This window comes from Nerophis ophidion, linkage group LG09 (genome assembly GCF_033978795.1).
Source record: "Nerophis ophidion isolate RoL-2023_Sa linkage group LG09, RoL_Noph_v1.0, whole genome shotgun sequence".
Classification (NCBI taxonomy): Eukaryota; Metazoa; Chordata; class Actinopteri; order Syngnathiformes; family Syngnathidae; genus Nerophis; species Nerophis ophidion.
The window spans coordinates 38,631,247-38,646,227 of record NC_084619.1 but is presented as its reverse complement, the minus strand read 5'-3'; the positions used below and the strand labels follow the sequence as shown (position 1 = coordinate 38,646,227).

Here is a 14,981-nt window from a genome sequence, read left to right as displayed (position 1 = left end):
TCACAACAAACTTGAAAAGTTTAACAGATTACTCTTCATTTACAATTGAAGTTAAAAAGTGGCTTTGGAGCAATTAAAGCTGCTCACACGGTCACTAAGGTGGGCACTATGTTTGACAGATCAACTTAATGTGTATTATATTTATCCATGACAGCATATTTGTTGTAAATTGTGAGGTGTGTGTTAAAATCATGGTTGTTTTTACAAATGATGACAGATGTGAACAAGAGCATGTATTGTCTTTGTGTGATGATGTAAATGAGGTGTGGCTGTATTGTATTACAAGTATGTGTCCATGAAAGGGAATTTTATGACTTTTCTAAATTTAATTACATGATATGGAATGATTTTATTGTCATAATTTTATTGCATGATTTTTGTATCTCTTTAATTTAGGTAGCCAGGGACTGCAGATGGAAATTACTTATTTAGCTATAATCTGGTACAGAACATATCTGCCTTTGAACTTAATGTTTCTGTGCATTGTCCCTTCAAATAAAGTCTAAACAAAAGAATATTTTCGATGAAGGAGCATAAGCAGCTGCTTCTGGAAGGCATGAGGTGTGTGTGCTGGTAGATGAAAATGTACAGTAACTGTGGCATCCAACTTGACGCTGAACGCCCACTGTGGAAATAAGGAAAAAGCAAATATATTGTTATTTTTATTAGATTCTAATTATTGTTATAATAATCTGACTGACACAAACAGTGACATACAAACACCCTAACTTTTACTTTTCTAAAAATAAAACAAGTTGTAGTGTTTTTTAAAATTGAGTTTTAACGGTAACTTCCAAAGTAGCAGCGGTCATTAACAGCACAAAACACAATACCAGAAGTACATTTTGCTCTGCTGCAGTATGTGTTGTGTGCACAATACTCGCTCTCACCAATAGCACCCAATAACAAATAGCTTTATGTAACAATTAAGTGTAACTATGACAATGTTTGACAGATAAATGTTAACATGTTAATTTTCAGCTACAAGTTGACTGACCTTGCACACGATGTACTGTTCTGACTGCTGGTTCCGCAGTTGGCTCTTTTCTGCATTTTCTGGTGATGGGCTGACTAACCTCAATTATTTTACCCTCAGCATGCTTTACCAATCCAAAATATGTCCAGACTTCAGATTGTGTCTGTTTACTACCAGGGCAAAATCTCAAGAGCGACGTCCGTGTGTTGTTTTCCGCCATTGCAAACCGCGCTGGTGTGCATGCGCTATCTTCGGAGGCACGGCTGCTGCTGCCGTGAGCAATGTTGCCTAAAATGCATTAAGGCATAAGGTTTTTCGATAATTAAAAAATCTAATTGTATAAATAACCGCCCGGAATTTTGCCACGGTTCATCATTATACCGTTTGCAGTTACATCCCTACTTGGGCATCAGCCAACCTCGTCTTACAATATCTAGCTTCTCTTGAAATGTTCGTAAAAATAATAACAAGATCTGATAGCTCAGTTACAGCCCTTTTTAATACTTATTCTGTTATATGTGTTTTATATTGCACGATTGCACCAAGAAAAATTCCTAGTTTGTGAACCTGTGTCATTTTTATTGCCATCAAACAATGGCAATAAAAACTATTCTGATTCTGATTCTGAAATGACCTTGCAACTACATATCTGCAACCTTATCAACGTTTTGCTATTCTTCCATAGGGGGCTAAAACTGAGTAAATTAAAAATGAAATTAACTTATCAATTTATTATCATTATTTATGTCAGGCCAACAGAGAAGGCATTGCTGGAACTGACGGCCCACCACTGACTGGAGACGTGTGTATTGTTCAAGAATGAAAAACGACACCAATACTGGAAGTCCCTTGCCTCTTGTGGCCCCAACTAACACCTCACCAGGCTGCCCCAGGGAGGCCTGCCCCACTATTCATTACTTCTCGTCTCGATTACTGTAACATATTATTTTCGGGTCTCCTTATGTCTAGTATTAAAATATTACAGTTGGAACAAAAGGTGGCTGCTAGACTTTTGACAAGAACAAGAAAGTTTGATCATATTACGCCTATACTGGCTCACCTGCACTGGCTTCCTGTGCACTTAAGATGCGACTTTAGGGTTTAACTACTTACGTATAAAATTCTTAATGGTCTAGGTCCATCCTATTTTGCTGATGGTTTTGTACCATACGTCCTCGTAAGAAATCTGTGTTCGAATAATTCCATCTTATTAGTGATTCCCAGAGCCCCAAAAAGCCTGCGGGCTATAGAGCGTTTCTATTCGGGCTCCAGTACTCTGGAATGCCCTCCCGGTAACAGTTACAGATGTTACCTGAGTAGAAGCATTTAAGTCCCATCTTAAAAGTCATTCGTATACTCTAGCCTTTAAATAGACCCCTTTTTAGACCAGTTGATCTGCCGTCTCTCTTTTCTGCTCTGCCCCCCTCTCCTGCGTGGAGAGGTTATTAGGTGACCACTGATGAGTGGTTAGCTGTTCAATGTCGAGAAATATTTTTATTAATGATGGTACTTACGATTTATTCCATCTACAAACTTATCGTCGTAGTTTCATGGATTAGTGAATCCTTTCAAAGAAGAAGTTTAACAGCAGTCCAAATTTGTATTAATGGCAAAGTCAATTTTAAATTGCCTTAACATGCAGTTTGCTCTCGACTAGGGATGTCACGGTATTAAAATGTATTTTCGGAATTATTGTGACCAAAATTATTACGGTTATCATTATTATCGCAGTATTTTTAAATGTGCTCAAAATGTTCTAGAATTACTTATACTGAAATCTTTAAACAAAGTTGTATTAAAAAAAAAAACACACAAAAAAACATTCACAATTGCGATGAGGCGGCGATTTGTCCAGGGTGTACCCCGCCTTCCGCCCGATTGTAGCTGAGATAGGCGCCAGCGCCCCCCGCGACCCCAAAAGGGAATAAGCGGTAGAAAATGGATGGATGGATTATTTTCTTTGTAGAAGAAGCATTATTGGAGAACACCGTTTAATGGACCTCAAGTAGAAAGTTTAATTTACATATGGGAGCAACACAAACAATTCAAACAAAGTAATACATCAGAAAAAAAATAATAACGTAAATAAATACAAATACATGTGAAAATTGTGCAAGATAGCACCTAAGAGATATATAATTAAAACAAATGTAAGAATTTTGCATGATGGAACCTGAAGGCCATAAGAAGTAACTATACTTTTTGTCCAAGTAGATAAAAATAGCATTCATGAGATCAAAATAGTAATACAAATGATTTTTTTTCAATATTGAAATCACGATTATTGATTGTTAGGTAAAACAGAGGTGGGGTAGGGTGTGCACAAGACTTCATTATGTAATTTGTAATGTTTAATAAAAAGGCTATAGATAAACGTTATCCAAATAATATTAGTTTTTTGTTCATTAACAGTATCAGCGTGTCATCTTTCTCTCATTACTTGATGCCTTTATCTCTATTTGTACACTTTGGTAGATACATTTTTTTCTAAAGTTATATAGATTTATATGTACATGTACATGCTATATCGGGACAGAACCATTAAGAGTTTGGGCAGAAATATGTCGTACAGGAATTAACAATACACAACAAAACATAAACAAAATGCTGTGTCAAATGAATGTTTTTTTAAATAACTTTGGTACATGAAAAAACCCACAAGTAATTTAAAAAAACGTGGTGTTTACTTTTTGATATCAATATGAAACACAAAGCAGTATGGCTAAGGAAAATAAAGTCTCATAAACAAGCTTTGTTCTTCTCTAACAACACAAAGTGGTTCAGTATAACTATTTGGCCAAATAAAGCCAAATACTTTATAAACAAGTTGTGGCAACGTTCGCTACACATCGCCTGCTGCATCTTTCCATCCATCCATCCATCCATCATCTTCCGCTTATCCGAGGTCGGGTCGCGGGGGCAGCAGCCTAAGCAGGGAAGCCCAGACTTCCCTATCTCCAGCCACTTCGTCTAGCTCTTCCCGGGGGATCCCGAGGCGTTCCCAGGCCAGCCGGGAGACATAGTCTTTCCAACGTGTCCTGGGTCTTCCCCGTGGCCTCCTACCAGCTGGACGTACCCTAAACACATCCCTAGGGAGGCGTTCGGGTGGCATCCTGACCAGATGCCCGAACCACCTCATCTGGCTCCTCTCGATGTGGAGGAGCAGCGGCTTTACGTTGAGCTCCTCCCGGATGGCAGAGCTTCTCACCCTATCTCTAAGGGAGAGCCCCGCCACCCGGCGGAGGAAACTCATTTCGGCCGCTTGTACCCGTGATCTTATCCTTTCGGTCATGACCCAAAGCTCATGACCATAGGTCCTTCTTCACCACAACGGATCGATACAACGTCCGCATTACTGAAGACGCCGCACCGATCCGCCTGTCGATCTCACGATCCACTCTTCCCCCACTCGTGAACAAGACTCCTAGGTACTTGAACTCCTCCACTTGGGGCAGGGTCTCCTCCCCAACCCGGAGATGGCACTCCACCCTTTTCCGGGCGAGAACCATGGACTCGGACTTGGAGGTGCTGATTCTCATTCCGGTCGCTTCACACTCGGCTGCGAACCAATCCAGTGAGAGCTGAAGATCCCGGCCAGATGAAGCCATCAGGACTACATCATCTGCAAAAAGCAGAGACCTAATCCCGTGGCCACCAAACCGGAACCCCTCAACGCCTTGGCTGCGCCTAGAAATTCTGTCCATAAAAGTTATGAACAGAATCGGTGACAAAGGACAGCCTTGGCGGAGTCCAACCTTCACTGGAAACGTGTCCGACTTACTGCCAGCAATGCGGACCAAGCTCTGACACTGATCATACAGGGAGCGGACTGCCACAATAAGACATTCCGATACCCCATACTCTCTGAGCACTCCCCACAGGACTTCCCGAGGGACACGGTCGAATGCCTTCTCCAAGTCCACAAAGCACATGTAGACTGGTTGGGCAAACTCCCATGCACCCTCAAGAACCCTGACGAAAGTATAGAGCTGGTCCACAGTTCCACGACCAGGACGAAAACCACACTGTTCCTCCTGAATCCGAGGTTCGACTATCCGGCGAAGCCTCCTCTCCAGTACACCTGAATAAACCTTACCGGGAAGGCTGAGGAGTGTGATCCCACGATAGTTGGAACACACCCTCCGGTCCCCCTTCTTAAAGAGAGGGACCACCACCCCGGTCTGCCAATCCAGAGGTACCGCCCCCGATGTCCACGCGATGCTGCAGAGTCTTGTCAACCAAGACAGCCCCACAGCATCCAGAGCCTTAAGGAACTCCGGGCGGATCTCATCCACCCCCGGGGCCTTGCCGCCGAGGACCTTTTTAACTACCTCAGCGACCTCAGCCCTGGGGCTGAGGTCGCTGAGGTAGTTAAAAAGTTAAATAGGAGAGTCCACTACAGATTCCCCAGGCACCGCTTCCTCAAAGAAAGACGTGTTGGTGGGATTGAGGAGGTCTTCGAAGTATTCCCTCCACCAATCCACAACATCCGCAGTCGAAGTCAGCAGAACACCATCCGCACCATACACGGTGTTGATAGTGCACTGCTTCCCCTTCCTGAGGCGCCGTATGGTGGTCCAGAATCGCTTCGAAGCCGTCCGGAAGTCGTTTTCCATGGCTTCCCCGAACTCTTCCCATGTCCGAGTTTTTGCCTCCGCGACCGCTAAAGCTGCACACCGCTTGGCCTGTCGGTACCCGTCCACTGCCTCCGGAGTCCTATGAGCCAAAAAAAACCCAATAGGACTCCTTCTTCAGCTTGACGGCATCCCTCACTGCTGGTGTCCACCAACGGGTTCTGGGATTACCGCCACGACAGGCACCAACAACCTTGCGGCCACAGCTCCAATCAGCCGCCTCGACAATAGAGGTTCGGAACATGGTCCACTCGGACTCAATGTCCCGCACCTCCCTCGTGACATGTTCAAAGTTCTCCCGGAGGTGTGAATTGAAACTCTCTCTGACAGGAGACTCTGCCAGATGTTCCCAGCAGACCCTCACAATGCGCTTGGGCCTGCCAGGTCTGTCCGGCATCCTCCCCCACCATCGCAGCCAACTCACCACCAGGTGGTGATCGGTAGAAAGCTCCGCCCCTCTCTTCACCCGAGTGTCCAAAACATAAGGCCGCAAATCCGATGACACAACTACAAAGTCGATCATGGAACTGCGGCCTAGGGTGTCCTGGTGCCAAGTGCACATATGGACACCCTTATGTTTGAACATGGTGTTTGTTATCGACAAACTGTGACGAGCACAAAAGTCCAATAACAAAACACCACTCGGGTTTAGATCCGGACGACCATTCTTCCCAATCACGCCTCTCCAGGTTTCACTGTCGTTGCCAACATGAGCGTTGAAGTCTCCCAGTAGGACAAGGGAATCACCCGGAGGAGCACTTTCCAGTACTCCCTCGAGTGTACCCAAAAAGGGTGGGTATTCTGAACTGCTGTTTGGTGCGTAAGCACAAACAACAGTCAGGACCCGTCCCCCCACCCGAAGGCGAAGGGAAGCTACCCTCTCGTCCACTGGGTTGAACTCAAACGTACAGGCTTTGAGCCGGGGGGCAACCAGAATTGCCACCCCAGCCCGTCGCCTCTCACTGCCGGCAACGCCAGAGTGGAAGAGGGTCCAGTCCCTCTCGAGAGAACTGGTTCCAGAGCCCTTGCTGTGCGTCGAGGTGAGTCCGACTATATCCAGCCGGAACTTCTCTACCTCGCGCACTAGCTCAGGCTCCTTCCCCCCCAGTGAGGTGACGTTCCACGTCCCAAGAGCAAGCTTCTGTAGCCGAGGATCGGACCGCCAAGTGCCCTGCCTTCGGCTGCCGCCCAGCTCACAATGCACCCGACCTCTATGGCCCCTCCTATGAGTGGTGAGCCCATTGGAGGGATGACCCACGTTGCCTCTTCGGGCTGTGCCCGGCCGGGCCCCATGGGAACAGGCCCGACCACCAGGCGCTCGCCATCGTGCCCCAACTCCGGGCCTGGCTCCAGAGCGGGGCCCCGGTGACCCACGTCCGGGCAAGGGAAATCTGGGTTCATTTCGTTGTAATTTCCTTATGTCATTAACTCTCAGTCACAGCTGATGGACACTGTATTGAGAAAATCAAAGCAACCACCGCCCATAACAGGTTAGGGTCACCAGCTTTAAGGTGAAGTTTCATGACGAGCCTGTAATGCACTATAATTCTTTTTGACTTTCTCTAAACTTTTGATTGCACATGTAAAATTGTTGAATATGCACTTTTCGCACAACTTTATGTTTTGAATGGCAAAATCCAAAATAGATTCATCCTGAAATTTCATCCAAAAGCTTTAAAAATGTGTGAGTAGTATTAGTCTATGACTTTATGGGTCAAATTTGGACGAATGTTTCTACATGAACTCCACATTTCTATTTTTGTTTATGTGGTCCATCCATCCATTTCCTACCGCTTATTCCCTTTGGGGTTGCGGGGGGTGCTGGTGCCTATCTCAGCTACAATCGGGCGGAGGGCGGTTAACACACTGGACAAGTCGCTACCTCAATGCAGGGCCAACACAGATAGACAACATTCACACTCACATTCACAAACTAGGGTCAATGTTAGTGTTGCCAATCAACCTATCCCCAGGTGCATGTGTTTGGAGGTGGGAGGAAGCCGGAGTAGCCGGAGGGAACCCAGGCATTCACGGGGAGAACATGCAAACTCCACACAGAAAGATCCCGAGCCCGGGATTGAACCCTGACTACTCAGGACCTTCGTATTGTGAGGCAGACGCACTAACCCCTCTGCCACCATGAAGCCCTTGTTTATTTGGTATTAAACCATTTAAAAGTATGATAATATCTAAACACACCAAATACCAAAAACTGCGCACAAGAGAGGGGCAGATTCAGAGAAAATAACAAATCCTCTTCCTACCGCCAGGCTGTAAACACATTTTAGTAATTGACATATTCACAGATAAGCAAGAGCTCCCAGGTGTCGCTTAATAGCTGCAAAACTCAGCAATCTACAGCTTCCTCTTTCATCATGCACCTGGCTAATTACAGACATAAAGAATCATCGCCCTGCTCCTGTAAATCCCAAATACAAGATAGTATGACACAGTGTAGAAGTACAGTCTGTCACATGCAAAGCGAGAGTATGGACTGGGCGAGTGTCACTATCATGAAGATGGACATGTGATGTTTATGTTCAACCAATTAGATACACATCTAGTGTTTTGAGAACAAGACATTATTGTACTAAAAACAAGAGAACATGATGGTTGAATGAAATCTTATACTACTAATGTAGCATGTATCTCATTGACATGATAGCCACAGTAGTTTCCTCGTCAGACAAAAACAATCTTCGACTTTCCCCAATTGATCCTTAGTGGGGTTTTTTTAAAGAAAACATATAATGCGGTAAAAAGTCACAATTGGAATCTGATTACCAGAAACTATACAGGTACAGTAATTATAGGTGGTTTGCTGCCGCCAAGCTGAGGCAGAGGGGCAGCAGCCAAGGCAAAACGAACAGAAGCCACATAAGTCCATCGAAATACAGTTGACTGAACATGCAGTCATGCTGGCATCCATTGGCTTAGCCTGTAACAGACTTGTGAAACTGTTGTCGTTCGATGGAATCCATTGATATTTTACAGACTATTTTTAATGTTCACAGTAATAAAATATGGGACAAAGTGCATCCCTTGACAGCTCAATACGGAAGACATACGAGTGCTTTTGTTTCTAAATACGGGACAATCCCATTTTTCAAGGGACAGTTGACTTAGAATTACTTTTGTTGTCATTCAAATTTGAACTTTACAGTACAGATAAGAACACAATTTTGTAATTAGCTTGTTGTAGTGCAGAATAAAGGAGAAATAAGGTGCAGATATAAATACATGGATTACTGTACAGATAAATATATTGCACTTTTGCATATGCATCCACGTTTATGGATGTATGTTATATTGTCTTTATATTCCAGCGAGTTAATTTGTTTTAGGGGGGGGAATAGAGGGATTATTATGATGTGTTCAAGAGTCTCATGGCCTGAGCGAAGAAGCTGTTATAGAACCTGGAGGTTCTGCTCTCAGGCGGTTATAGAACCTGGAGGTTCTGCTACGGAATCTCCCTCTTGTGTCCAGCAGTGAAAACAGTCCTTGGTGGGGGTGGGAGGAGTATCTGCAGATTTTCTGAGCCCTGGTCAGGCAGCGTTTTTTTGCAATTTCCTGGATAGGAGGAAGAGGAGTCGAGTCCTTGGCAACCCCTAACTAGTTTAGGCCTTCTATTAGACTGTATCTGGCCAATTCCCCATCTGATAACTGGCCAGTGAAATGCACAAAACATTCACCTAAATTGCACATTTGTTCGTAATATTATTCAGATAACATTGACTTAAAGTAAATCCCTAATAATTGTAACTACCTAAATGCTTCAACATTAATGTTTCAGTGTTCAATTGTTACGGTGGTTAATTTTGCAGCAGCAGCAGCGGGTTAGCCATTTACTAAGCTATAATAGTGTTCCGTACAAACCCCGTTTCCATATGAGTTGGGAAATTGTGCTATATGTAAATATACACGGAATACAATGATTTGCAAATCCTTTTCAACCCATATTCAATTGAATGCGCTACAAAAACAAGCTATTTGATGTTCAAACTCATAAACTTTATTTTTTTTTTTTGCAAATAATTATTAACTTAGAATTTCATGGCTGCAACACGCCAAAGTAGTTGGGAAAGGGCATCTTCACCACTGTGTTACATCACCTTTTCTTTTAACAATACTCAATAAACGTTTGGGAACTGAGGAAACTAATTGTTGAAGCTTTGAAAGTGGAATTCTTTCCCATTCTTGTTTTATGTAGAGCTTCAGTCGTTCAACAGTCCGGGGTCTCCGCTGTCGTATTTTACGCTTCATAATGCGCCACACATTTCGATGGGAGACAGGTCTGGACTGCAGGCAGGCCAGGAAAGTACCCGCACTCTTTTTTTACGAAGCCACGCTGTTGTAACACGTGCTGAATGTAGCTTGGCATTGTCTTGCTGAAATAAGCAGGGGCATCCATGAAAAAGACGGTGCTTGGATGGCAGCATATGTTGTTCCAAAACCTGCTATACACAGCAACTATGCCTGAACCAACGAAGTCAGTGCCCAAGAAGGGCTCACAGAAAGCCGTCACTAAGGCGGCCGGCAAGGGGAAAGGAAAGAGGAGAAAGATTAGGAAGGAGAGCTATGCTATCTATGTGTACAAGGTACTGAAGCAGGTCCACCCTGACACCGGAATCTCGTCCAAGGCCATGAGCATCATGAACTCGTTTGTCAACGACATCTTCGAGCGCATCGCTTCTGCGGCTTCTTGTCTGGCTCACTACAACAAGAGATCCACCATATCCTCCAGATAGATCCAGATCGCAGTCCGTCTCCTTCTGCCTGGAGAATTGGCCAAGCATGCTGTGTCAGAGGGCACCGAGGCTTTTACCAAGTACACCAGCTCCAAGTAATTTAGTTTTAATTAGATCAACACTTTTCAGCATTAATGGTGCCTTCACAGATGTGTAAGTTACCCATGCCTTGGGCAGTTATACACCCCCATACCATCACAGATGCTGGCTTTTGAACTTTGCATTGATAACAGTCTGGATGGTTCGCTTTTCCTTTGCTACGGATGACACGATGTTGAATATTTCCAAAAACAATTTGAAATGTGGACTCGTCAGACCACAGAACACTTTTCCACTTTGCATCAGTCCATCTTAGATGATATCGGGCCCAGAGAAGCCGGCGGCGTTTCTGGATGTTGTTGATAAATGGCTTTCACTTTGTATAGTAGAGCTTTAACTTGCATTTACAGATGTAGCGGCGAACTGTATTTAGTGACAGTGGTTTTTTGAAGTGTTCCTGAGCCCATGTGGTGATATCCTTTAGAGATTGATGTCGGTTTATGATACAGTGTCGTCTGAGGGATCGAAGGTCACGGTCATTCAATGTTAGTAAATAAGAACGATCTTCCATTTGTTCACGTTGCTTTAATAAATTATAGCAGTGAAATACAATAACAAAACATGTTATCAACGTATTCCTAAGTGCCGTCTGGCATAACTTCAACACGTCATCCACTTCCTGTTTGCGTGTGTGTCACAATAATAATACCGTGGTGCAACATTCTCTATCTCTCCCTGAGCCTTTAACATATGTAAACCAAGGCTGAAAAGTAATAATAAGCAGAAATGATGTGATAATCATTAATGAGAACATAACAAATGGTGATGAGGAACATAGAACTAACATTCACCACCCATAAACCCCTTAAATGTTACCCCATCTCATAGTCTTTATGCCAGGCAGGCGCGCCGGGCTTCCTGGTGGACCGGCGCAGGCCCATGGCTGATGGTGTAGCGGGCGACTGGGGGGGGGTAGTCGATGGGGCCGCAGGAGCAGGCGACGGCCTGGCGGGGGTACTGCGATCTGGGGTCGCAGGCGCGGTGGACCTCTCAGTGAGTTGGGAAGGGTCCATGGGAGGTCGGGCAGGTGGCAGGGTGGGCCGTGATGATACAGGGGGTTTCGACACCTTTGCAGGTAACGCCAAACTACTCAGGGGGTCAGGCAGCAGAGGCAGTGCAACAGGTGGCGGGATGCCAGTATGGGTTGCCAGGTCGTCATGAATGGATCGGGGGATGGGCAGTTCATCGTGGACAGGAAGGAACTTGCGCAGGAATCTCCGGTTCCGAGGGGAGACCCTGCCCGACCCATCAATCTTGACGACGTACTGGTCATGCTGGCGCACCTCAACGACGCGGCCAGTCCTGTCCCACTTGTTGGGATGAGGCCCTGTCTGGTTCTGCACGCGTACGTGATCCCCCACTTTGAGGGGTGGCAGGCGCTTAGTGTGCTCCGCCCAACTGTCGGCTGTACGGATGTGACGTTTGCGGAGGGCCTCCTCTCTCAGCGTCAGTGTCTCACGCCATGTTGCATGGGGCCTGTACCTCCCGGGCGGGATCGGGATGAAGTCCCGTATGGGCCGGCCAAAGATGCACATCGCAGGGGAGAGCTTTGTGACAGGGTCGGGCGTGTTGCGGTAGTGTAGTATCGCCCTCTGCACAGAGTCAGTGTCCAGCTCCCCCTTCGGGCCAGTGTTGTCCGTGATCAGCCGCTTCATAGTCTTAACGCCGATTTCCGCGCGGCAGTTGCTGTGGGGGAAGGCTGCAGACGAAAGGCGGTGGTGCACGCCCCATCTGCATAGAAAGGATCTGGTGTCGGCAGAGGTGAATTCCGGTCCACCGTCAGATGCTAGCTCCTCAGGCGTCCCATACGTGGCAAAGGCTCGGCGCAGGTGGCATATGAGGTCTGCTGCGCCGCCAGTCGACCTGGATATGAGTGGCTAGTTGGAGTAACGGTCCACGATTACTAGGTAGTGTACACCCCTATGGACGAAGAAGTCCGCGCATATAGCTTGGAAGGGGTACACAGGTAAAATCGGGGTGATTGGTGGCGCCGCAGGCTGAGAAGGTGCCATACGGTTGCAGTGTTCACAGTTAGCCCGGGTTGTGAGGATGTCGGCCGTCATACCTGGCCAGAACACAGACGATTCCGCACGGGCAGTCATCATGGAGACGCCCTGCTGAGCGGCGTGTAAGGCGTCGAGTACTTCGTCGCGGAGGGAGGGTGGTATCACTACTCTGTCCCCGTACAGCACTACTCCGTCCATCGACGTGATGTCCTCGCGGTACTGGTAGAAACCACGGATCGCTGTGGGCATCTCTGTCCTGGACTCCGGGAAGCCGTCCATCGCTATCTCCTCCAGCGCACCAGGTCAGGTCGCCACTGTCGTCATCACCGTTGTCATCCTCATCGCCATTGTCTGCAGTCCCTGTCTGTCGTATGAGGGACAGGATCTCGGTGTGTGTGCTGGGTGGAAGGTGGCCCATCATGGCGACACTGTCGTCCGGCAAGACCATGGGTGATGGGTTCCGAGTGCCAACTGGTCTGCGTGACATCGCGTCAGAGGCTCTGTTCTTCATGCCTGGTATATGTATCATGCGGAAGCGGTAACGCAGGGTCTTTTCCTTGAGGTTCCTGAGGCGGGGGTTGGGTATGTCGTCCAGAGCCCTGTCGCCAAGGGGTTTGAGGAGGGGCTTGTGGTCCACTGCTATGATGAGGTCTTTGCAGCTCAGCACGAAGTATCGTGATTTATCCAAGGCTTCGGCGACTGCCAGTGCCTCGCCTTCTATGGGAGCGTATCTGGACTCAGCTGCGTGGGTAAATCGGCTGCCAACTAGGGTCACCTTCCAGCCATTAGTGCAACAGAAGGGTTTGACTGGGAGGCATAAACAATGCTTTTGGAATAACCAGAAGCCGACCCCTTCCTTTGACCAGTCCGTTGTGAGGCATGTGGGCTTATATTTGTCAAAGATGCGGACGCCTCGCTCGATCTCCTGGACGATCGTCGCCTTGGACTCGCGGAAGACCTCCTCCAGCTCTGGGGACCACTCGAAGCGCACGCCATGCTGCAGGAGCTTCCGGAACGGTTGCATGCGCTCGGCCATGCTGAAGGCATAAGCCACCTGGTTGACAAGGCCGAACCATGACCTGACGTCGGTGATGTTTCGTGGCCGGGGAAAGTCTCTGATTGCGTCCAGGTAACGACTGCATGGCCGTACGTCGGTCATGGTGATGGTGAAGCCGGCAAAGTCCACTGTGGGAGAGGCGAAGACGAACTTCTCAGGGTTGAGGATGATGCCATTCCTGCCGCAGACGTCGAGCCATCGCACGGCCTGGAAGTAGGCTTTTTCAATGTCGTCAGCCCACAGTAACGTGTCGTCCACACACATGGTCTTGTTACCAATGTCCGTGACTACCTCGTCATATCGCCGTGAGTAGCCGTCTCCTGATGCTATGTATCCCTGCGGGGCTGAGAGGTATCGGTACCTCCCCCATGGGGTGATGAACGTTGTCTTGTGGCGATCATCCTCGTGTAATGGGACACTATGGTAGCCATTCCTGGCGTCGAATACAGTTTTGTTCATGCCACTGGGCACCTGCCTCGCCTGGTGGAAGGGGGACTGTGTGTGGTGAGTTTCACGAACAGCATGTTTGTTCAGGGCTCGGAAGTCAACTGTGCGCCGTGGCTTGCCGTTCTTTTTTGCACATATTACCATGCGGTGACACCATGTTACCGGTGTGCCAACCGGCACCTCCTCCAGTATGCCGAGACGGACGTCTTGGTCGAGGCCAGCCTTCACCTCGCTCTGCCAGTGTATGGCTACTGGGATGGGTGTGTGGTGGGCCACTGGCGTTGCCTCGTTATCGAGCATGAGGCAAAGTGGTGGGCCAGACATCCTGGGCAGGGGCTGGTGAGGGCATGTGTTAAACGTACTCTGAGCATACAGCTTCAGGAGGTGCGCCCGTAGCGCCTCCCTGTTGGCCTCTGTAGCTGGCATGGGGAGCGTAGTAGGTGTGAGTGGAGGCTCTGCGCGTCGGAGGCAGTTACATGGCTCCGAGGTCGCCAGGTTGACCTCACCCAGAGTTGGGAACTTGTCAGATATCATGCCGAGATCCACGCAGGCTGTGCGAGACAGAAATATGCTGTCTGAGGTGTCGGTCACATATGCGATCTGGCGTGTTTCCAGCCTCCGGGCGTCGCTGCTGCTGCCGGCGAATCTGATGATGGCGGCCCCAAGGATGCGTATACCTTCATTGTTCGCGGCTCTCATGGTCATTGATACAGGGATGAGGTCGTCTGTGCTCAGACCTAGTTGCTGGGCGACCTTGACGCCGATCAGACAGCTCTGGCACCCTATGTCAGCCATGGCGGGTAGGGTTACAGCGCTTTGTAATCTTCACGCTCGATGGCGAGGGTGAGGCGGATGTATGGCTGTGGGTTGGATGGGCGTTTCGTCCACTTTTCGCACATATCATCATAAAGGTGGTGGGCCAAGGGCAGTGTGCAGATCTTGTCGTGGGCGCTGTCCATTGTGAGTGTGCACAGTTCTACGTGCGCTGCTGTCTGTTGTTCCTCGTGCGCCCCA

At 47.7% G+C, this 14,981-nt stretch overlaps 1 protein-coding gene and 1 pseudogene across 2 annotated transcripts in view; one reads left to right on the top strand and one right to left on the bottom strand.

Moving 5' to 3' along the window:
* Positions 1–14,981, bottom strand: part of smap1 (small ArfGAP 1) — a 281,586-nt gene that overhangs the window by 58,735 nt on the left and 207,870 nt on the right. The window lies entirely within an intron of this gene.
* On the top strand, positions 10,077–10,457 carry LOC133559317 (histone H2B 1/2-like; annotated as a pseudogene).